This window comes from Capsicum annuum, chromosome 1 (assembly GCF_002878395.1).
Source record: "Capsicum annuum cultivar UCD-10X-F1 chromosome 1, UCD10Xv1.1, whole genome shotgun sequence".
Lineage (NCBI taxonomy): Eukaryota > Viridiplantae > Streptophyta > Magnoliopsida > Solanales > Solanaceae > Capsicum > Capsicum annuum.
The window spans coordinates 251,999,102-252,024,981 of record NC_061111.1 but is presented as its reverse complement, the minus strand read 5'-3'; positions in this window follow the sequence as shown (position 1 = coordinate 252,024,981).

Below are 25,880 nucleotides of genomic sequence, written 5' to 3'. Positions count from 1 at the left end.
CTTATATACGTGAGTTTGGAGATCAAAGATGCCGACAGCTTGCATTCAGTGTTGGAGTCATTCACAAGAGTTGAGAAACTTGACGATCCAGAGATCAAGTATACTTGTGAAAGATGTAAGGTGCAAGTTTCAATTGAGAAGTAGCTCATGCAATACAATGCCCCTTCCGTTGCTGTCTTTTATTTAAAGGGATTCAAGAATGACGGTTCTGTTGTTCGCAAGGTTGACAAGCATGTTTAATTTCTACTGGAATTGAACTTTCTTCCTTACACTGATAACAACCAAACCATTAATGTGAGTATCTGTTAGTACATTTACTTTTTAACAACTTTATTCACTTTGTTTAAACTTTTGTTAGCAGTAACATGAAGCTATTTTTCAATTCTCCCTCGTCTCAACAGGAAAAAACGAAGTACGATCGCTATGCAGTTATAGTGCACGCCGGGTGTACATCCAGTTCGGGACACTAATACTGCTTCATTTGTGCTGAACCAAATGAATGGTACAAATTTGATGACTCGAATGTACATAGAATAGTGCAATCATAGTCTTTGTTACATGTCACTGATAGTCTATTTGGCCAAGATTCTTGAACGACAACTAACTTGATATTATGTTCGGTTGTCATAGAGTTCTCGGGTTCACGAGGATCTTGTTTTGTCAGAGGATGTATATATTATGTTTTATGCAAAGAGAGACACTCTATGGTTTTCAGATTTTTGTTGCACTGCAAATGCATATTGAGGAAACTATCCCCAAACTTTCTTTTTCACTCCCAAATCATTATGCTTCCAATGTCAGTGAATCCAATGTTGTTGCAGTCGACACATCTTCATCCGCTCCAAGAAAAATTGGTGCTATCAAATCTTCAAGAACTCATGAAGATTGTGGATAATGAATTGAAGAAGACTGCGCAAACATTTACTCCAGGACAGCCTAGTGTTGTTAAATCTTCAAAAGAAAACAACGCATTTAAGGACATTGGTGTGATTCAAAGAATGACACCATCTAGACCTCAAAGTACACAAGGTAAACTCATCTTCAATTTCAATTTATTGGTTAGTCATGTCATTAGCTTACTACTTATACCATTCATTTTTACTTGCAAATATATTTTAAGTACTGCATACTTGTTTGAAGAGTATTACACCTCTACCAACTATTTTTTTTATAACATCGGTAGATCAGGTTTCTAGAGAAAATCAATGGCAAATGGATCCAGAACAAGAGACGGAAATAATGATGGTGTGTTCTATGATAAAGAAAAGAGTTCTGGGTCCAACAGGTGAAGAACTCAAGACTGCATTAAGCAGATTAGGCAGACGCGGAAGTTCTCTAGATGAGAAAAGGAAACTGAGTAGAAAGATGGAAATTCGCCTTTTCACATTTAAAGAACTTCCGTTGCTGCCTAATCTACGTAATGCAGCCATGAGTTCTTAACCTCTTGGTCCCGAAACTCTTTCTTAATTAATAGAACACGCCTGCATTAGTTCCGTCTCTTGCTTTGGATCCATCTGCCTTTGATTTTTTCTAGAAACCTGATCTGTCGATGTTATAAACAAAATAGTTTGTAGGTGTAACATTCTTCAAACAAGTACATAGTACTTAAAATATATTTGCAAGTAAAAGTGAATGGAAGGAGTAGTAAGCTAATGACACGACTCACCAATAAATAGAAATTGAAGATGAGTTTACCTAGTGTACTTTGAGATCTAGATGGTGACTTGGGCAACAAAGGTGCCATTTTTTCTATCACACCAATGTCCTGAGACACGTTGTTTTGTTTTGAAGAGTTAATAGCACTAGGCGGTCCTGGAGTAGACGTTTGCTCAGTCTTCTTGAATTCATTATCCATAAGATTGATGAGTTCATGAAAATATTAAGAGTTAATAGCATCAGTTGGTCTTAGAGCCGACGAAGATGTGTCGACTGCAGCAGCATTGGATTCACTTACATCGGAAGCATGATGATTTGGGAGTGAAAAAGAAAGTTTGGGGATAGTGTCCATATTATGCATTTGCAGTGCAACAAAATCTGAAAACCACAGAGTGTCTCTCTTTGCATAAAATATAATATATGCTTCCTCTGCCAAAACAAGATCTTCGTGAACCCGAGAAATCTATGACAATCAAACATAATATCAAGTTAGTTGTCATTCAAGAAGCTTGGTCAAATAGACTATCAGTGACACATAACAAAGAACATTATTGCACTATTCTACGTACCATCGAGTCATCAAATTAGTACCATTCATTTGGTTCAGCACAAATGAAGCAGTAATAGTGTCCCGAACTGGATGTAGACCCGGGATGCAGTATTACTGCATAAAGCTCGTACTTTATTTGTTCCAGTTGAGACTTGGAAGAATTGAAAAATATCTCCATGTTACTACTAACAAAAGATGAAACGAAGGGAAGAAAGTTCTTAAAAAGTAAATGTGCTAACATATACTCACATTATTGGTTTGGTTGTTATCGGTGTAAAGAAGCAAGTCCAACTCCAGTGGAAATGAAACATGCTTGTCAACATTTTGCACAACAGAACCATCAGAACCTCTTTAAATGGAAGATAGCAATGGAAGGGACATTTTATAGCATCAACTGCTTCTCAATTGAGACTTGCATCTTACATATTTACAAGAAATCTTGATCTCTGGATCATCATGTTTCTCAGCTCTTGTGAATGACTCTAACGCTAAATGTAAGTTGTCGACATCCTTGGTCTCCAGACTCATGTCTATATGAGAGGCTCGTAAGTGTTGGAGTAGCTGCAATTTGAGAAAGACAGATTAAGTTTACAAACTTCATATATAGAAGATACATACGGATAATAAAATAGTATTCTTGTTTGCTTACCTTGCTGACAAGACGGACGCAAAAAACTTGTTGGACAATGTCACTACATCGACTTTCAAGCCTATTGAGAAAGCATTGCAAGAATTCGTGAGCATCTTCTTGCTCATATGGAAACCAGACGTAAAATCTGATATTTTCACAACTTTAAGGACCACAAACTACATAACCATTCATCAATCATCATTGATGAGAATGTTGTTTCGATGCTTGTAGTAGCAACATGTAAAGTTAAAAGTAAACTTCGGAAGGAAATAAATAAATGACACGAGTAAGGCTACAACTCAAATTCTCAACAAGTCTCCACGGTGAGATAGAACGACCCTTATAAGCCTCATAAACCAATGATAGGCCAATAAGCTCTTTGAAAATGCAGATTAAACAGAAGCCCACAGTTACTATGCAAAGAAAAAAAATGAATAGAATATCAATAATAACTCGAAATGGAACAAAACAACAGATACGCTTTGCGTACCAGTACATCTGTTGTGACCCCCCTCCCCCTACCTCTCAAGTTCTTAGACTCAATCTAGGGGTCCAGATAAGCAGTAGATAATTCAGAAAGCTGATCAGATTGTGCAGTGGTGAGCCTTCTCTATTCCAGAAGGCCTGTCTTTTTAGATTATGTCACTTATTTCAATTTTGGTCTACTGGGGCCTTGTCCCAGTTTCAGATAGTTTTTAGATTTTTATGTAGTAAAGATTTCGAAGACTGAGTCAGATGTTATTTAGACGTAGTTGATTTGCAGTTTCCATACTTATGTTGAATTCATAATTGACCATGTTTTCGTAGAAGATTATGTTTCCATATCTTCTTTTATTATATGAATGTTGTGCTTGATTACCAGATAGAAAAAGGCATTCTGACCCTTCATGGTTTGGGATGTTCATCACGGCCAAGCCCTAGTTCGGGTCTTGACAAGAGCTCCCTAGACCCCACTGGGTATGTTATTGTTATTATGGAGCTGATTTTCAGCTATCTAAAATAGTCTCTCTATCTCACCAGCCTCTCTACATTACCTTTGTAGTAGAGGTAAGATTTGCATACACTGTAGAGCTCCCCAGACCCCACCAGGTATGTTGTAGAGCTCCACTCGACCTTCTTTCTGCAACCTTATTGTCTTCTTCAATTAGCAACCTAATGATTAGATCTCCGACCGACATCTTCTTAAGTTTGTGTTTCAAATAGTTCTTTAAGTCTTTCCACATAGGTGGTAGCTTCTCTATTATTGCTGCTACTTGAAACGCTTCATTCACGATCCAACCTATAAGAAAGTTTATGTGAATACTAACATTTTTAAACTATTCAACAAAGGTATTTTTCAAAATCATACCTTCTACAAGGAGGGCTTGGATAATCACTTGCAGTTCCTGCTATTGGGAGACAACAGACTTGCTGTCTATCATTTTATATTCTAGAAATCTTGCAATGAAGAACTTTTTAGTTCCTGCATCCTCTGTCTTGTACATTCGTTCCAGCGCTCCCCACAACTCTTTCGTTGTCTTTGTTCCACTATACAGATTGTAGAGATCATCTTGGAGAGCACTCAAGATGTAATTCCTGCAAAAGAAATTGGAGTGTTTCCAAGCCCCCACAATCACAAATTGATTATGTTCAGAGGTTCCTCGGGCACCTTTAGAGCTTCCTCAAATGTGAACCTTTGAAGACAAAGAATTATAAGGTAGAAAAACATTTTCTGCTGTCACCATTTGAAGTCAATACTCGCGAACTTTCTGGGTTTCTCCGCTGGTGCCATTGCCGACAGAGCATTTGTATGACTCGTTGTGGCAACACTAGTTGCTGCCACAGTCGGTGCAGTACTATGAACTTGACTTTCCGTAGTCATTTTCCTGTTACAACTAGAAAGTAACTTTAGTATATCAAAAGACTATTAATAAAGTTCCAGCAACTTTAAACACCCCTTATTTCTAGTTTAACGATGAAGTTTTTATGTCTTTCTATTGTAAACCGAGTGATCTTTTACTTGTAATGAAGATTTTTTGTCTTTAAACCACTAGTTAAGAATAAACGAAGTAGAAAGTTAAATGCTTTAATCTCCAAAAACCAAGCAATATAGATTCCGAAAAAAAACTTAAGTGAAAAGAAAATCTGACCAAACAAGCAAAACAAAAAATTTGTTTTCCAAAATTATTTTTTTAAGATTGTGGTTTTCGAGTACACAAAATCTGTATTTTCGCAACACTACTTCAACACAAGTTCAAGAATAAATCGAGAACACTTATGAAGTTGTCTAACACCTTTAACACAAGATCAAAATGATCTTTCAAAGAATCAAAGAAGTATGTTTTCAGTTTCTTAAAGAAAAATAGATGAAGCAGTAAAAAGCCAAGTCCTCGAAATTCACGGAGTGTTCTTAAGGAAATAATTCCCCTCAAGTACCCGAGGTTGTCGAATTTTTCTCCCGGGGTAAAATGGCTTCACAATTAGAATGTAGCGGTACCTCAAACTTTTTTGTTTCCTTCTAACTCACTCAATGGGAATGATTACACAGAGTATTTATAAGAAAGAAAATATTTTACTTATGCAGAATTTTTTATACTAAACCTGTAGACTGCAAGCATTGAAACAACATTCTCATTGATGATGATTGATGAATGGTTCGGTATTTTGTGGTCCTTAACGTTGTGAAAATATCAGATTTTTCGTCTAGTTTCCATAAGTATCAGCAAGAAGATGCTCACGAATTCTTGCAATGATTTCTCAATAGGCTTAAAAGCCGATGCAGTGACATTGTCCATCAAGTTTTTGGCGTCCAGCTTGTCAGCACAGTAAGCATACAAGAATTTATTATCCATATGTATCTTCTACATATGAAGTTTGTAATGTTAATCTGTCTTTCTCAAATTGCAGCTTTACTGTTGCAACTGTGGCCACTACTTCAAAACTTAAGAGCCTCTTATAGACGTGAGTTTGGAGATAAAAGATGACGACAGCTTGCGTTCAGTGTTGGAGTCATTCACAAGAGTTGAGAAACTTGATGATCCAGAGATCAAGTAGACTTGTGAAAGATGTAAGGTTCAAGTTTCAATTGAGAAGTATCTCATGCTATACAATGCCCCTTCTGTTGCTGTCTTTTATTTAAAGCGATTCCAGAAAGACGGTTCTGTTGTTTGCAAGGTTGACAAGCATGTTTAATTTCCACTGGAATTGGACTTGCTTCCTTACACCGATAACAACCAAACCATTAATGTGAGTATCTATTTGTACATTTACTTTTTAACAACTTTCTTCGCTTTGTTTCAACTTTTGTTAGCAGTAACATGAAGTTATTTTTTAATTCTTCCTCGTCTCAACAGGAACAATCAAAGTACGATCTTTATGCAGTTATAGTGCACGGCGGATCTACATCCAGTTCAGGACACTAATACTGCTTCATTTGTGCTGAACCAAATGAATGGTACAAATTTGATGACTCGAATGTACATAGAATAGTGCAATCATATTCTTTGTTACAGGTCACTGATAGTCTATTTGGCCAAGATTCTTGAACGACAACTAACTTGATATTATGTTCGATTGTCATAGATTTCTCTGGTTCACGAGGATCTTGTTTTGACAGAGGAAGTATATATTATGTTTTATACAAAGAGAGACACTCTGTGGTTTTCAGATTTTGTTGCACTGCAAATGCATAATGTGGACACTATCCCCAAACCTTCTTTTCACTCCCAAATCATCATTTCTGATGTCAGTGAATCCAATGTTGTTGCACTCGACACATCTTCGTCCGCTCCAATACCAATGGGTGCTATCAACTCTTCATATTTTCATGAACTCATGAAGATTGTGGATAATGAATTGAAGAAGACTGCACAAACATTTACTCCAGGACAGCCTAGAGTTGTTAACTCTTCAAAAGAAAACAACGCGTCTAAGGAAATTAGTGTGATTGAAAGAATGACACCATCTAGACCTCAAAGTACACAAGGTAAACTCATCTTCAATTTTAATTTATTGGTGAGTCATGTCATTAGCTTACTACTCATTCCATTCACTTTTACTTGCAAATATATTTTAAGAGCTGCATACTTGTTTGAAGAGTATTGCACCTCTACCAACTGTTTTGTTTATAACATCGGCAGATCAGGTTTCTAGAGAAAATCAATGGCAAATGGATCCAGAACAAGAGATGGAAATAATGATGGCGTGTTCTATGACAAAGAAAAGAGTTCCGGGTCCAAGAGGTGAAGAACTCATGACTGCATTACGCAGATTAGGCAGCCGTGGAAGTTCTCTGAATGAGAAAAGGAAAAAGATGGAAGTTTCTCTGAGTAGAAAGATGGAAATTCGCCGTTTCGCATTCAGAGAACTTCTGCGGCAGCCTAATCTGCGTAATGCAGCCATGAGTTCTTCACCTCTTGGACCCGAAACTCTTTTCTTAATCATAGAACATGCTTGCATTATTTCTGTCTCTTGCTATGGATCCATCTGCCATTGATTTTTGCTAGAAACCTGATCTGCCTATGATATAAACAAAATAGTTAGTAGGTGTAACATTGTTCAAACAAATACACAGTACCTAAAATATATTTGCGAGTAAAAGTGAACCGAAGGAGTAGTAAGATAATGACATGACTCACCAATAAATAGAAATTGAAGATGAGTTTACCTAGTGTACTTTGAGATCTAGATGGTGACTTGGGCAACAAAGGTGCCATTCTTTCGATTACACCAACGTCCTGAGATGCATTATTTTCTTTTGAAGAGTTAATAGCACTAGGCTGTCCTGGAGTAGATGTTTGCACAGTCTTCTTCAATTCATTATCCACAATCTTCATGAGTTCATGAAAATATGAAGAGTTGATAGCATCAGTTGGTCTTGGAGCGGACGAAGATGTGTCGACTGCAGTAGCAATAGATTCACTGACATCGGAAGCATGATGATTTGGGAGTAAAAAAGAAAGTTTGGGGATAGTGTCCACATTATGCATTTGCAGTGCAACAAAATCTGAAAACTACAGAGTGTCTCTCTTTGCATAAAACATAATATATGCTTCCTCGGCCAAAACAAGATCTTCGTGAACCCGAGAAATCTATGACAATCGAACATAATATCAAGCTAGCTGTCGTTCAAGATGCTTGGCCAAATAGACTATCAGTGACATATAACAAAGAACATTATTGCACTATTCTACGTACCATTGAGTCATCAAATTTGTACCATTAACATTATTGCACTATTCTACGTACCATTGAGTCATCAAATTTGTACCATTCATTTGGTTCAGCACAAATGAAGCAGTAATAGTGTCCCGAACTGGATGTAGACCCGGCGTGCACTATAACTGCATAAAGATCATACTTTATTTGTTCCTGTTGAGATGTGGAAGAATTCAAAAATAACTTCATATTACTACTAACAAAAGATGAAACGAAGGGAAGAAAGTTCTTAAAAAGTAAATGTACTAACAGATACTCACATTATTGGTTTGGTTGTTATCGGTGTAAAGTAGCAAGTCCAATTCCATCAGAAATGAAACATGCTTTTCAACCTTCCGCACAATAAAACCATCATTCTGGAACTTCTTCAAATGGAAGATAGCAACGGAAGGGACATTGTATAGCATCTACTGCTTGTCAATTGAAACTTCCACCTCACATATTCCATAAGAAAACTTGATCTCTGGATCAACAAGTTTTTTAACTCTTGTGAATGACTCCAACGCTGAATGTAAGTTGTCGACATCATTGATCTCCAGACTCACGTCTATGAGAGGATCATAAGTGTTGGAGTAGTAGCCACAATTGCAACAGGAAAGCTGCAATTTGAGAAAGATAGATTAAGATTACAAACTTCATATATAGAAGATACATATGGATAATAAGATAGTATTCTTGTATGCTTACCTTGCTGACAAAATGGACGCAAAAAACTTGTTGGACAATGTCACTGCATCGGCTTTCAAGCCTATTGTGAAAGCATTGAAAGAATTTGTGAGCATCTTCTTGCTCATTCTTATGGAAACCAGACGTAAAATCTGATATTTTCACAACATTAAGGACCACAAACTACATAACCATTCATCAATCATCATTGATGAGAATGTTGTTTCGATGCTTGCAGTAGCAACATGTAAAGTTAAAAGTAAACTTCAAAAGGAAATAAATAAATGAGACGAGTAAGGATACAACTCAAATTCTCAACAAGTCTCCATGGTGAGACAGAACGACCCTCATAAGCCTCATAAACCAATGAAAGGCCAATAAGCTCTTTGAAAATGCAGATTAAACAGAAACCTGCAGCAACTATGCAAAGAAAAGAAATGAATAGAATATCAATAATAACTCGAAATGGAACAAAACAACAGATATCTTTTAAAACAATTGTCCTTACGATCATATGGCACTGCATGAGCGTTATGCAAAAGGAGTTCAAACAGCGGCACCATGTGCATTAAACATTACAATACCGCATTCAGAAAGTATGTTTTCGCTAAGTTGAGGAGTCCAGCACCCTGATAGAACAACAAAAATGACAAAAATTTGCGAATCTCAACTAATATATACGTACATATACACATATAGCTGATACAAATATAACAAAAATGTTATACATAATATACATACATTTAGTCGAGGTGCATGAAGCTAGCCCAGACACCACAATCAATTAAGATGCCAGAACAATTAACTAAAAGTAGTTGGTAGATGTATATCATATTATAATACATGTATAGCTAGTCTATAATTTATGTATATTAACTAAAAGTATAGGCTAAAAGGGATAAAGGTATAAATTGTTTACTTGATTATAAGAGTGTTAAAAGTCCATACCTTGTAAGTTTTAAACACATTAGATGTCCGCACAAGCTTATTTTCTTCATTTTCTCTTGCAAAATCACACTTGAGATCAAGTGACTTGACGGGCTTTGCTTCAAAATCACATTTGGGCCTAACTAACTCAATAGGCTCAGCTTCAAAATCACATTTGGGCCCAACTAAGCTAATGGTCTTAACTTCAAAATCATATTTGGGCTCAAGTAACCTTATGAGCTTAACCTCAAAATCATATTTGGACTCAATAATGGGATTAACCTCAAAATCATATTTTGGCTCAATTGATGCAATGGGCTTAGCATCAATTGGCCCATCATCAGCAAACCATTCTAAGTCCATTGTATCAGAATCATCAGCAGAAGAACTAGAACTATCAATCCAAGTATCAGAATCAGACGATTTTGCATTTTTGGAATCTTCTTTTTCCAAAAAAAAAACATCATTTTTTGGAATTCGATCAGTTGTTTTTTGATCCACACCAATCAAATCCTTGAAGGAATCAACTGAATTAACATGTTTGTGTTGGTTTTTTGTGTTGTCCATTGAAAGAAAAGCAACAAAAAAATGCTGAAAATCAAGATACTTTTTTGGGGGATAAAATCAAGATTGGTTTTTCAATGAAATCAAGATTTTATTTGGGAAAAAATAATCAAGATTTTTGGTGTAAAGAACGATTTTTGTAAGGATTTTTAAGACAAGAAAATTCTTTGTAATGATGAGGAAAATAGCATATAAGAAAGGGTTTATATAGAAAATGAAATCAAGAAATAGGTTTTTTGTTTTGGAAAGTAACTTAATATTTGTCTTTTATTACTAAAAATTTGAAGGATTTTGGAATTTGGAGAGTTGGTTGGAAGTTATATAGTGAGAAGTGGATTTTGATAATTGGAGGGATTTGAAAAGGGAGGGAAAGAAATATTAGACATTTGATTCCACTAGAGTGGGGGTGGGGGATGGGGGTAGGGATAGTAAGTATTTGCTAAGTAGGGAAGTTAGTTGAGGAAGTATGCCAAAAAGGCTGTTTTGAAAACTATTTAGCCATTTAGATAAAAAATTTAATAATTTTCCATATACCATATTTAATCCACATCATCCCAAACTTTTTCAACTCAACAAATTCACCCACAAGTTTTATAATACTACACTTTAATCCAATATTTCCAACTTAACAAATTCATCCACAAGTTTCTAATAATACACTTCAACCCACTCCATCATCCAATAATATATAATACAAAAATATCTAGGTTTTTAAAAATATTAAGAAAATAATTCAAAAGCTAAAAATAGAAGGTGGTTCTTGCCCTCCAAAAAGCTCCGATTTCGGCGTCTTTTCTAGTGTTATTTTTCAGCGATCAACTCTAAATCAGTTCACAAATATCATAAGCTTGTCCATTGCATCCATTGTTACCCCATTTGTTTGTTATCTTCTCAAACACACTTTTCACCATTGTTAAAAAGCTTTATATCACTCACATTACACAAAAGCTCTATATAAAGTACATTACAATAGCTTAGGTGACTCCAAGTTCATTTCTCTATTCCATAAACCCAACGATCGTTGATTAGAAGCAATATTTACAATTTCAAATTTTTTTATGAATATCTGCCCAGTCATCGTCAATCATCGACCGTGCATTCACCCTGACATAGACCCTCAACATAATCTACCCTCAACCAAAGCTTAATTCTAGGATGTCTATTGCAGAATTTGTTTTGGTTCCTGGTGATTTGATGGGTGGATACTCCCAAATGTTAAAAATGAAGAGCTTTTACCAAGGTGACACTACCCATTTTTGTTTGCCGCAACAGTTCATACGACGAATTAGTAGCAAGCGTAATGTAGAGCAGGGATCTAGATTGCACGCTGAGCGACGTGGTGATTAGTTATCTAATGCATTCGAGGGAAAAGGTGAATCCTACGATCAGAAATAATGATGCACGTGTGTTGATGTACATGATGGATGTTAATGCAGATGGCTTTAGGCCTATTTTAAGGATAAATGTAGTTGAGAGATCCTTCAAAAAACTAATGAATTCATCACCATTCCTACCTCGGTGCCTGATAGTCGACGAAGATTTGAATGATAACAAGAACTATGGCAATTATCCAATTAATATGGAAGACGATTCTATGCCTATGGAGGACATTTCATTGGACTCACAAGATGCGGAAGTAGACTATGGAAAGGGATCCCAACCAGGACATTCCTTCATCGATGGAACCCATTTTTATTGTGATCAAACATTTGCCGATAAGAAAGAGCTAAAATTGTAACTAGACGGAGCAGCGATAAGACAGTCTTTTGATTATCGTACGTAGAAGAGCTTTACTAAATTGTTGAAGGCAAAATGTGTATCTCCTGGTTGTGGCTGGTTTTTGTAGGCAAGGAAGTACGAAACCTCGAATAGATTTTACATATACAAGTATGTCAGGTTGCACATGTGCGGTGTTGAACACGCCACCCGCATTAATTGCTTCACTATATGTAAATCATTTTCGAGATGATAAGGGTCTAGGCATAAAAGAAATTCAAAGGTTGTGTTTAAGGAGATGCATTGCTACGCAAGTTATTGGATGTGTTGGAAAGAAAGTATAATTGCGAAGAACATTATTTGAGAGACACCGGAGCATAGATATGCTTACTGAATGGCTTTTCCCCACATAGTGGATTTATTGAATCCCTGGTCTTCTTACGCTATAATAGTAAATCGGATGGATGGATCATCCTTTACTAATTTTTAGCATTCGGAGCTTGCATAAGGGAATATACCTACATAAAAAAGGTAATTACTATCGATGACACACATTTGTATCGCAAGTACGGGGTGTTTTGCTGAGTGACACTGCACAGGACATAAAAAATCATATCTTTTCAATTGCCTTTTATCCCATGCATAAAGAGAGCGATTCTTCTTGGACCTTCTCTTTTGAGAAGTTGAAGTCTATAGTAGAAGATGAACCAGATATATGTGTCATCTCCATAGGCACATTAGCATCGCCAATGCCTTCTCCCCATGTATACAGTCGTGCACATCATGGACTTCGCATCAGACACCTCACTGAAAATCATCGTACAAATCAAAACTGTGGAGAACATTTTTATCAATTCTACGTTGCAGAAATGGATTATTCCTTTGATGAGTTAAGCGAGAAATTTTCAGAATTGAAGAATAATTGCATCGGGGCAGCACATGTCCTTGAAAATGTGCTTGGCTTTGAAAAATAGTGTATAGCTCACTTTCGGGGCAATAGGTATGATGTGATGACCACAAACATCGCCGAGTCGCTCAACTCCATTTTGATGGATGAATGGGAGTATCTCGTATCGCACATATTCAATTCAATTGCTATAAAATTTGGTGAAAAGTGCAGGGAGCGGCATGGCTTTGTCGATGGTAAAAAGAATAAATTTGTGCCTTGTACAGAAAAGATCCTATGGGATAATAAGAGTGCGATCAATTACTTGTATGTGACTAATCCAAACGGGGTCTCAATCAGCACACAGTGTTTGGCAATGGTGTTACTTCCAAGGTCAATCTCTTGGAGAGGAGTTATTGTTGTCGAAAATTTGACTTGGTAAAAATATCGTACGAACATGCGATGGAAGCTTTGTGAGAAAAGTATGATGATGGCGTAGGTTATAGTAACTCCATCTACGAGTACTCTTCGTCAATTTATAAAGCTAAATCTTACCTCCTCGCATACTCGAAAGCTATCAACGTTGTCCCTCCAGAGGCCGAATGGACTATGCCACAGAAATTGCTAGACACTAACATTTATCCAACCCCTACAATCCCAAACTCAGAAGGAAGAAATTCAAATGCGTTAAGGGCATCAGTGAGACATTCAAGTCCAAAAGGAGGAATAGGTGTTCAATATGAAAGAAATTTGTGCCCAAAAGAACCACGTGTAGCATGACCAACAAATCATAGAAGCTTTCTTAGTAGAATTTTGTTAGAAGAGAGTTTCCTCTATTTTGCCTTTTTTGTTGTAAATCTATATAATGCAATGAACAGGTTCAACACAACTATTTCAGTTTGTACATTATGTTTTTCCACTTTTTTGTGATGGTTTCTTTTTGTGGCGGTTATTCTTCTGCACAGACAACTTTTCAAATATGTATGCCGTGTTCAATGAACACTACTGTAGATTGACTTGATAAATTTCAGGAAGAGTAAAAAGTGATATATAGTCTATCATCAATCTTACACTCCATTCGTCCTCGATCGAACATTGTAGTCGATGGTAGACCATGTGAATCGATGGGCCTTCAGTTAAATTAAAATAGATAATAATATGTTTTGGGATTGGTGGAATAAAATAATTAAATTAAAAATAATTTAAACATACAATCACATGTTTTGGGGCTGGTAGAAGAAAATAATTAAATTTAAAAAAATTTAAACAGATAATCAAATGTTTTGGGCGAGTGGAAGAAAATAATTAAATTAAAAAATATTTAAATAGATAATCATATGTTTTGGGACTGATGAAAGAAAACAATTAAATTAAAAATGATATAAACAGAGAATCACATATTTTGAGGCTGGTGGAAGAAAATTATTAGATTAAAAATAATTTAAATAGATAATCTTGAACTGTTGGTGACACTTAATAGACTGTCATAGATGTTGACCCACGTCAAATTCATGTAAATAATACACTTGTGCTTTGAGGGTCCATCGATTAGTCTAGTTTACCTTAGACTTACACCTTTAGGAGTGCATCGGTTGATATCTTGATCATGCGTAGACCTCGGAGATCTATGTACACTGCTATAGACCATCACTTGGATGTTGTTTAAAAATAAATAAATTAATTAATTAAATATAAATGTAGTGTGGTTTCTATACATGTGAAGGAGTGTAAACAAATCACATAACCATATTAGAGCTTTGTACAAATTAGAGGGTGAATTAAGGAGTGTGTGGATGGGTAGTGATTGAATGTACAATATCCTAAAAGTAATGTTTATCAAAGAACAAGTATGTTTTGATGATATATATTATATTTGATGACTACACATTCCACATCCTCCTCCTATCACCACCCCCAAATCAAAAGAGTTTGTGGAATTTTGTCAATACAAATGTTACTGTTAATTTCATCAACGATACCCATGACCACATCTTTTTGGTGTGATTCTTCTTTTTCTTCTTTTTGTTCTCCTTCTTCTTTGTCTACTGCTTCTTCATTTCCATCTTAGGCTTTATCTACTTTTGTCTCAACATTTGCAGTTGTTGCTTCATTCTCACCGTGTTCTCCTTCTTTTTCAGTGTTTGTAGCAGCTGGTGCTTCTTCTACTTTGTTTTCTTCCACAACTTCTTTTTTTTCTTAACCTACAACAGTTGTTTCTTCCTTCTTCTTTTTGTTTACATTCTGCTTCTTTCTCAGCTTCTTCTTTGTCAATTGATTCTTCTTCTTCATCTGCTTTTTCTTTTTCCCTGCCTTCTTCTTGATCTGCTACTACTTCTTTTTCAGCTTTAACTTCTTCTTCTTCTTTTTCTTATTTTCCAGTTTCTTCTTGGCTCTTATCTTTTTTCATTTCTTTTTTTCTTCTTTTTTCTCTTCTACTACAACAGTGGACAAAATATCCATTTTGCTCTTTTTTTCTCCTTCTTCATTCTGTCCAATTCCTGAAGGTCCACATGCATTGTGTCATCATATTACAAATTGTTACTAATATTTAAGACTTAAAATTCTTTAACTACATAAATTATTAAATTAAGTTACTTCACTCATATTATCACTCACCTTTTTCCCTTTTCTTTAGTCTTTCCTCTTTGATATAGGCAGCAATATCCAACACCACTTCCTCGAGAATAACAACACGCTTATGAAGATACTCAGGGGATGAGGTTCCCACTGCATCTTTGGAGGTGCTCGGAGAATCATCATCACCAACGCATACTCCAACGGAGTTACCACCTAAATCTCCGTCAACATCACTGTCCTCATTTGAAGTAAGGGCAGTCACCCCTTTAACTCTTTCTTCAAGCCATCGAGGACGTTATTTTTCATGTCGTCCGTATATGACTTAAATGTAACCATGTAATCCATCTTCGTCTCACGAAAAGTGTGGATGATATACGAGTGCACGTTCTACAAAAAATAATTAACAATTACATAACATTCGATACAACATTAATATTATAACATAATAAAAAATAAATTTATATCTCGATAACTTTTCCTTTATACTTGAATGGGTCGCCTTCGATTATCTTGTCACTTTTTGTAGAGCTCCATCTGAAGATGCAGGAAATGGAAAATGGCTCATCTTTTGATTTTCCAGCAAATTTTCCAAGAAGAGGAAAGGCCTTAAGATCAAAATCTACAAGCAGTACAGTAGTGAAAAAATAATTCAAAGTCTATGACAGACTATAAATAAAAGACGAATCTACGATAATCTTACTAAAGGGTTGATGGTAGATAACGTGAATGCCCAGGGAAATTTGAATAGACCATAGGATGCCCTCTACTTCTCATCAAATACTTCCCTCTGCTTCTTCGGGTCACTTTTCTTCTTGATATAGTCCATGGTCAGTTGAAATGTCTCTTTCCCCACAGATAACTCTCGAAGAAACTCAAAGAATCGATCATTTAACTTGAATTTTGTTTATTTTTTTGTTTGCATTTAACTTGAATTTTTTTTTTGAAATTTTGTAAACATTTAACTTGAGTTTTTTTTTATTTTTGTGTTTGCATTTAACTTGATTTTATTATATTTTTTGTGAGATGTGCTTTGATTTCAATGCGAAGAATCCTTCCTACATGGGTGTCGGTAACAAATGGGATCTTTTTTTGCATTGATTTTTTGGCAACGCATCATAGCCTTGGTGTTCATATCAGTTTTGCTAGGTACATTTTAAAGTTTGAGACTTTGCTTTTTCTTTTATGCATTTGTATATTGTTTTTGGCTTGATGAGCTGGTTTTCAGCCATCGAAAATAGCCTTTTTACCTCTTCTTCGAGGTAGAGGTAAGGTTTTATTATGTTGTAGAGCTCCCCAAACCACACTAGGTCTGTTGTTTTTGTTGTTATTGAGTTGATTTCCAGCTATCGGAAACAATCTATCTATCTCACCTTCGAGGTAGAGCTAAAGTCTGTGTATGTTGTAAAGATCCCCAGAACCCACTAGGTATGATGTTGTTGTTGTTGTTCTTGGCTGATTTTCAGCTATCGGAAACAACGTCTCTACCTCACCTTTGAGGTAAGAGGTAAGCGTATATTGTATAGCTCCCCATACCTCTTTAGGTATGTTGTTGTTGTTGTTGTTGTCGTCGTTGTCGTCGTCATTGAGCTAATTTTCAGCTATCAGAAATAGCCTCTTAACCTCGCCTTCAAGGTAAGAGGTAAGGTTTGCGTACATTATAGAGCTCCCCAGACCCTACTAGGTAATGTGTTGTTGTTGTTGTTATTGAGTTAATTTTCAGCTATCGAAAACAGCCTCTCTACCTCACTTTTGAGGTAAGAGGTAGGGTTTGCATAAATTGTAGAGTTGTAACTGATACGAGTGCAATCCCGTAGATGGACTCATGTGGGTGTGTATTGAAGTTATCCAAGTGTGTGTGTAGAAGAAGTGTAATTAAGGGCCTAAATACACACCAAAATAGCCTGCTACATACAAAGAGGGGAGGCCCATTCTTGAAGGGCCCTTTTGATCATTTTAACTTCTAATTCTATTGTAATATATAAGAAACATTTCTAGGGTTTCATTGGCAGATTTTGTATGTTGTAGGTCTTGTAAGAAACAAGGAACATCATGTCCTCTCTCCTTTGTGGCACCCAAACCCGAATTGTAACTAGGTACATCAAAAGGGTGGATTCTCTTTTGTTGTTTGCTTTGCTTGGAAACATTGATGCTTGGGAGGTGGAATCCAAACTTGTATCATTGTAAGAGATCGTTTTATTATTGTGTGTAGTGTTAAGGGTCCAAGATTGTCCATTCTTGGGTTCTTAAGATTATACCTTCATATGGTCTATCTATCTATCCTTTTACTTTTCTGGTAATTGTGTTTGGTATTTGTATTGTAACCTTATGTTCTTGTTGTTATTGTTAACTCCAAATCTTGTGCCTTTGTGTTCATCTTGTTCTTCACATATTGTTTCTATTTTGGTGTATAAATACACCATTATATCTTGTATTTTTGTATTTTTGTTGTTGGCCGAAAATAGTTCCAAAAGGGCTCATGGATTTCTTCTAATTTGTGGACTATTTTCGAACTGATTTTGGTGTTCCGTTGTTTGTCTGGTATCAATAACGCCCTGAAGTTTTTCTTAGCTAAATTTTGTCCTTAAAATATCAAGCATTGGCTTCTAGAATGATTATACTTATTTCCCTGTGGAATCCCTTAGATTTCAAATTTTCATTTTGTAGATGATTGAATAAGTTTTCCGTCGACATAAGATGTATCCAAAACGGACACTCAATGAAGGAGTTATGGTTAATTTAAGTCCTAGTCATAAAACACCGTCATTCCTGTCCTTGGCGCGTCGAGGAGAGGGTGTAAATAACGATGGTCAATTTTCAGTGGGACTCCGCGATGGTGGCGTGTTGCAGAGTGGGCCAAATTTCTATTCGTCAATTTTCAGTGAGCCACCGCGATAGTGGCGCATCGCGGTGGCCCAGGAAATCGCGCTCCCAGTTATATTTAATACCGGTCTCATTAAGGGTATACTGGGTATTTTCCCACACCCTTATCAGTCCAAACACGAGATTTCAACCCCAATTAAGCATATTACTCATATATTCACTAAAAATATTCAAGAACACTCTCTAGGGTTCCATATTAATAATTCAAATAAATCAAGATTCAACCGTGGGTTTTAAAAATAAATTGAAGACTTGGAATCCCCAAGCCGTGAGCATCAAGAAGCATCCTTTAAATTTCTAGATAGAGGGACATGCGGTTTATCCTAAAAACTACAAGGGCTTAAAACCATCTGAGCATGATTTTTTGATTTTTATGCATGAATTTCAAAGGGGTTTTGGAATCTATGTTCTAAATTACGTACTCCGAATGTTTTAATGTTACTATTGTTTTGACCTTGTGGTCCTATCCCCTAAATTGATTTACATGGATACGTATATGTACATAACTTGAGATTTAAGATCGTTAAGAGCATAAATTATGAACTCCCTCTCGTGTATTGAATTAAAGATTATGATTTTGTGATTTGAAAGATGTTTTTACAATATTATAGCATTTGAGCATGACTTGAAAATGTTGAGAGGGTGTTTCTTGATATAAATGTGTTCTTGTGTTTAAGAGAAAGAATTGCATGTGAATTGAGAACTTTGACATGACCACCTTGTACTGTACTACTGAAATGCTTGACAAAGATGAGTTCCTTGCATGTGTTTACATGAGGTTTGAGAAAGAGTTTTTTTGAATTGAATTATTGAAATGGTGGTCCCAAAACTTGTACTTTGCAAACAGAGATCTACGATAGACTAATAAGGGCTCAGAGATGTGACTTGCAAGTCAATGGTATGATGACACGAAATGTATTTATGCCATAACAGACTATGTTTTCAGAGCATGTTTTCAGAGACTATATGTTTGATAGAGTTTCAAAAAGGGGCTTAAAGAGGGTTAGTGGTTACCCGAACAAGGTGCGAGATCAAGAAAATCTTAGCCTGAAACCATATTTATCGATACGGGTTGACTATTATTGTATGCTGGCGACGGTTGTGTGGCGTAGTAGATTTAGAGACTCTGACCTTTATGGCACACTTGGGTTGGGGGATTCGTTGCCGAGTTAATGATAGTTTCCATATAGCCCATGGAATTTTTTAGAGTTGTAGGGTATACCACCTAGCGCAGAAGTAACACAGATTTCCCAGAGTTGAGATGATTTTTACAAAGTCTTTAAAATGCCCATGTGAATTCTTACTATATGATATACTTATGAACTGTTTTAAATTGCAATCATAAATGTTGAATAATAAATGATTGCTTTGGATATGCTTTCCGTACCAGTACATCTGTATTGACCCCCCTCCCCCTACCTCTCAGGTTTTGAGACTCAGTCTAGGGGTCCAAATAAGCAGTAGAAAATTCAGACAGCTAATCAGATTGTGCAATGGAGAGACTTCTCTATTCCAGAAGCCCTATCTTTTCAGATTATGTCACTTATTTCAATTTTGGTCTACTGGGGCCTTATCCCAGTTTCAGAAAGTTGTCAGATTTTTAGGTAGTAGTGATTTCACAGACTGAGTCAAATATTATTTAGATGTAGTTGATTTACAGTTTACATACTTATGTTGAATTCACAATTGACCATGTTTCCGTAGTAGATTATGTTTCTGCATCTTCTTTTATTATATGAATGTTGTGCATGATTACCAGATAGAAAAAGGTGTTCCGGGCCTTCATGGTTCGGGATGGCCATCATGGCCCTGCCCTAGTTCAGGTCGTGACAAGATCTCCCCAAATCCCACTGGGTATGTTGTTGTTATTATGGAGCTGATTTTCAGCTATCGAAAATAGCCTCTCTATCTCACCAGCCTCTCTGCATCACCTTCAAAGTAGAGGTAAGGTATGCATACACTGTAGAGTTCCCCAGACCCCACCGGATATGTTGTAGATCTCCACTTGACCTTCTTTCCGGAACTTTATTGTCTTCTTCAATGCGTAACCTAACGATTAGATCTCTGACGGACATCTCCTTACGTTTGTGTTTCAAATAGTTCTTTAAGTCTTTCCACATGGGTGATAGCTTCATTATTATTGCTGCTACTTGAAATTCTTCATTCACGATCCAACCTATAAGAAAGTTTATGTGAATACTAATATTTTTAAACTATTCAACAAATGCATTTTTCAAAATCATACCTTCCGCAAGGAGATCATGGATGATCACTTGCAGTTCCTGCCCTTGGGAGACAACCGAGTTGCTATCTATCATTTTATATTCTAGAAATCTTGCAATGAAGAACTTTTTAGTTCCTAAATCCTCTGTCTTGTACTTTCGTTCCAGCGCTCTCCACAACTCTTTCGTTGTCTTTGTTCCACTATATACATTGTAGAGATCAACTTGGAGAGCACTCAAGATGTAATTCCTGCAAAAGAAAATCGGAGTGTTTCCAAGCCCCTACAATCACAAATCGATATTGTTCAGAGGTTCCCTCGAGCACCTTTAGAGCTTCCTCAAATGTGAACCTTTGAAGACAGAATTACAAGGTAGAAAAACATTTTCTGCTGCCACCTTTTGAAGTCAAAATCCGCGAACTTTCCGGGTTTCTCCACGGGTGCCATTGTCGGCAGAGCATTTGTACGACTCATTGTGGCAACACTAGTTGTTGCCACAGTCATTGCAGCATTATGCACTTGACTATCCGTAGTCATTTTCCTTTTACAATAACACAGTAACTTTAGTATATCAAAATACTATTAATAAAGTTCCTGTAACTTTAAATACCTCTTGTTTCTAGTTTAACAATAAAGTTTTTATGACTTTCAATCGTCAACCGAATGATCGTTAACTTTTGATGAAGATTTTATGTCTTCAAACCACTAGTTAAGTTAAAATGGAGTAGAAAGCTAAAAGCTTTAATCTCCAAAAACCAAGCAATATAGATTCCAAAAAAAAAACTTTAGTGAAAAGAAAATTTCACCAAACAAGCAAAACAAAAAAATTTGTTTTCCAAAATTATTTTCTTAAGATTGTGGTTTTTCGACTACACAAAATCTGTATTTTCGCAACACTACTCCAACACATGTTCAAGAATAAATTGAGAACACTTAGGAAGTTGTCTATCACCTTTAACACAAGATCAAAATGACCTTTCAAAGAAGTATGATTTCAGTTTCTTAAAGAAAAATAGATGAAGTAGAAAAAAGCCAAGTCCTCGAAATTCACGGAGTCTCCTTAAGAAACTAATTTCCCTCAAGTACCCGAGGTTGTGGAATTTTCCTCCCAGGATAAAATGGCTTCACAATCAGAATGTAGCGATACCTCAAAATTTTTTTTTTTCATCTAACTCACTCAATGGGAATGATCACATAGAGTATTTATAAGCAAGAGAATATTATTCATATGCAGAATTTTTTATACTAAACCTGTGGAAAAAATGCAGGTTTATATAGCCATAAAGTGCCCCTTTCGAAAGGTGGCATTGGTTCATCCGAAAAGGTGTATCCTTTGAAAGAGTCATGTCTGTTCATTAGAAAGATTGTGTCTTTTTTCTGAACAGAGACAGTTATCCAAACAGTCACTCCTTTTCCAAAACAATATATCTTTTCTTCAAAAGATTGTGTCTCTCCATTTACCAGTCACTCAAATTAAACAAAACAAATTTTAGTTGTATCCTTATTTATTTATTTCCTTCTGTAGTTTACTTTAATTTTACATGTTGCTACTGCAAGCATCTAAACAACATTCTCATCGATGATAATTGATGAAAGGTTCTGTATTTTATGGTCCTTAACATTGTGAAAATATCAGATTTTTCGTCTGGTTTCCATAAGTATAAGTAAGAAGATGCTCATGAATTCTTGCAATGCTTTCTCAATAGGTTTGAAAGCCGATGCAGTGACATTGTCCAACAAGTTTTTGGCATCCGGCTTGTCAGCAAGGTAAGCATACAAGAATACTATCTTATTATCCATATGTATCTTCTATATATGAAGTTTGTAATATTAATCTGTCTTACTCAAATTGCAGCTTTGCTTTTGCAACTGTGGCCACTACTCCAAAACTTTCGAGCCTCTAATAGACGTGAGTTTGGAGATCAAAGATGCCGACAACTTGCATTCAGTTTTGGAGTCATTCACAAGAGTTTAGAAACTTGACGATCCAGAGATCAAGTATACTTATGAAAGATGTAAGGTGCAAGTTTCTATTGAGAAGCAGGTCATGCTATACAATGCCCCTTCAGTCGCTGTCTTTTATTTAAAGTGATTCTAGAATGACGGTTCTGTTGTTCGCAAGGTTGACAAGCATGTTTAATTTTCACTCGAATTGGACTTGCTTCCTTACAATGATAACAGCCAAACCATTAATGTGAGTATCTGTTAGTTCATTTACTTTTTAATAACTTTCTTCGCTTTGTTTCAACTTTTGTTAGATGTAATATGAAGTTATTTTTCAATTCTTCCTCGTCTCAATAGGAATAAACAAAGTACAATCTTTATGCAGTTATAGTGCACGCATGGCCTACATCCAGTTCAGGACACTAATACTGCTTCATTTGTGCTGAACCAAATGAATGGTACAAATTTGATGACTCGATTGTACAAAGAATAGTGCAATCATATTCTTTGCTACATGTCACTGATTGTCTATTTGGCCAAGATTCTTGAACGACAACTAACTTGATATTATGTTCGATTGTCGTAGATTTCTCGGGTTCACGAGGATCTTGTTTTGATAGAGGAAGTACATATTATGTTTTATGCAAAGAGAGACACTCTGTGGTTTTCAGATTTTGTTGCACTACAAATGCATAATGTGGACACTATCCCCAAACTTTCTTTTTCACTCCCAAATCATCTTATTTCTGATGTCAGTGAATCCAATGTTGTTGCACTCGACACATCTTCGTCCGCTCCAAGACCAACTGGTGCTATCAACTCTTCATATTTTCATGAACTCATGAAGATTACGGATAATGAATTGAAGAAGACTGCGCAAGTATTTACTCCAGGACCGCCTAGTGCTGTTAACTCTTCAAAAGAAAACAACGCGTCTAAGGACATTGGTGTGATAGAAAGAATGACACCATCTAGACCTCATAGTACACAAGGTAAAATCATCTTCAATTTCAATTTATTGGTGAGTCATGTCATTAGCTTACTACTCATTCCATTCACTTTTACTTGCAAATATATTTTAAGTACCGCATACTTGTTTGAAGAGTATTACACCTCTACCAGCTGTTTTGTTTATAACATCGGTAGATCAGGTTTCTAACGAAAATCAATGGCAGATGGATCCAGAACAAGAGACAGAAATAATGATGGCGTGTTCTATGATTAAGAGAAGAGTTCCGGATCCAAGAGGTGAAGAACTCATGACTGCATTACGCAGATTAGGCAACCGCGGAAGTTCTCTGAATGAGAAAAGGCAAAAGATGGAAGTTTCTCTGAGTAGAAAGATGGAAATTCGCCTTTTCGCATTCAGAAAACTTCCGTGGCTGCCTAATCTGCGTAATGAAGCCATGAGTTCTTCACATCTTGGACCCGAAACTCTTTTCTTAATCATAGAACATGCCTGCATTATTTCCGTCTCTTGCTCTGGATCCATCTGCCATTGATTTTTGCTAGAAACCTAATCTGCCGATGTTATAAACAAAACAGTTGGTAGGTGTTACATTCTTCTAACAAGTACACAGTACTTAAAATATATTTGAAAGTAAAAGTGAACGGAAGGAGTAGTAAGATAATGACATGACTCACCAATAAATAGAAATTGAAGATGAGTTTACCTAGTGTACATTGAGATTTAGATGGTGACTTGGGCAACAAAGGTGCCATTCTTTCGAACACACCAATGTCCTGAGACGCGTTGTTTTCTTTTGAAGAGTTAATAGCACTAGGCAGTCCTGGAGTAGACGTTTGCACAGTCTTCTTCAATTCATTATCCACAATCTTCATGAGTTCATGAAAATATGAAGAGTTGATAGCATCAGTTGGTCTTAGAGCGGACGAAGATGTGTCGACTACAGCAGCATTGATTCACTGACATCGGAAGCATGATGATTTGAGAGTGAAAAAGAAAGTTTGGGGATAGTGTCCACATTATGCTTTTGCAGTGCAACAAAATCTGAAAACCACAGAGTGTCTCTCTTTGTATAAAACATAATATATGCTTCCTCTGCCAAAACAAGATCTTCGTGAACCCAAGAAATCTATGACAATCGAACATAATTTCAAGTTAGTTGTCGTCCAAGAAGCTTGCCCAAATAGACTATCAGTGACATATAACAAAGAATATTATTGCAGTATTCTATGTACCATCGAGTCACCAAATTTGTACCATTCATTTGGTTCAACACAAATGAAGCAGTAATAGTGTCCCAAAATAGATATAGACCCGGCGTGCACTATAACTGCATAAAGATCGTACTTCGTTTGTTCCCGTTGAGACATGGAAGAATTGAAAAATAACTTCATGTTACTACTAACAAAAGATGAAACGAAGGGAAGAAAGTTCTTAAAAAGTAAATGTACTAACAGATACTCACATTATTGGTTTGGTTGTTATCGGTGTAAAGAAGCAAGTCCAATTCCAGCAGAAATGAAACATGCTTGTCAACCTTCCGCTCAACAGAACCATTGTTCTGGAACCTCTTCAGATGGAAGATAGAAATGGTAGGGACATTGTATAGCATCAACTGCTTCTCAATTGAGACTTGAACATTACATATTTCACAAGAAAACTTGATCTCCGGATCATCAAGTTTCTCAACTCGATGTCCTTGATCTCCAGACTCAGGTCTATGAGAGGCACGTAAGTGTTGGAGTAGTGGCCACAGTTGCAACAGCAAAGCTGCAATTTGAGAAAGACAGATTAAGATTACAAACTTCATATATAGAAGATACATATGGATAATAAGATAGTATTCTTGTATGCTTACCTTGCTGACAAGACGGATGCAAAAAACTTGTTGGACAATGTCACTGCATCGGCTTTCAAGCCTATTGAGAAAGCATTGCAAGAATTCGTGAGCATCTTCCTGCTCATACTTATGGAAACCAGACGTAAAATCTTATATTTTCACAACTTTAAGGACCACAAACTACACAACCATTCATCCATCATCATTGATGAGAATGTTGTTTCGATGCTTGCAGTAGCAACATGCAAAGTTAAAAGTAAACTTCAGAAGGAAATAAATAAATGACACATGTAAGGATACAGATCAAATTCTCAACAAGTCTCCACCGTGAGACAGAACGACCCTCACAAGCCTCATAAACCAATGAAAGGCCAATAAGCTCTTTGAAAATGCAGATTAAACAGAAACCCGCAGCGACAATGCAAAGAAAAGAAATGAATAGAATATCAATAATAACTCGAAATGGAACAAAATAACAATTATCTTTGAGAACAAATGTCCTTACGATCACATGGCGCTACATGAGCATTATGCAGAAGGAGGTCAAATAGTGGCACTATGTTCATGAAACATTGCAATACCACATTCAGAAAGCATGTGTTCCCTAAGTTGAGTAGTCCAGCACCCTGATAGAACAACAAAAATGACAAAAATTTAGA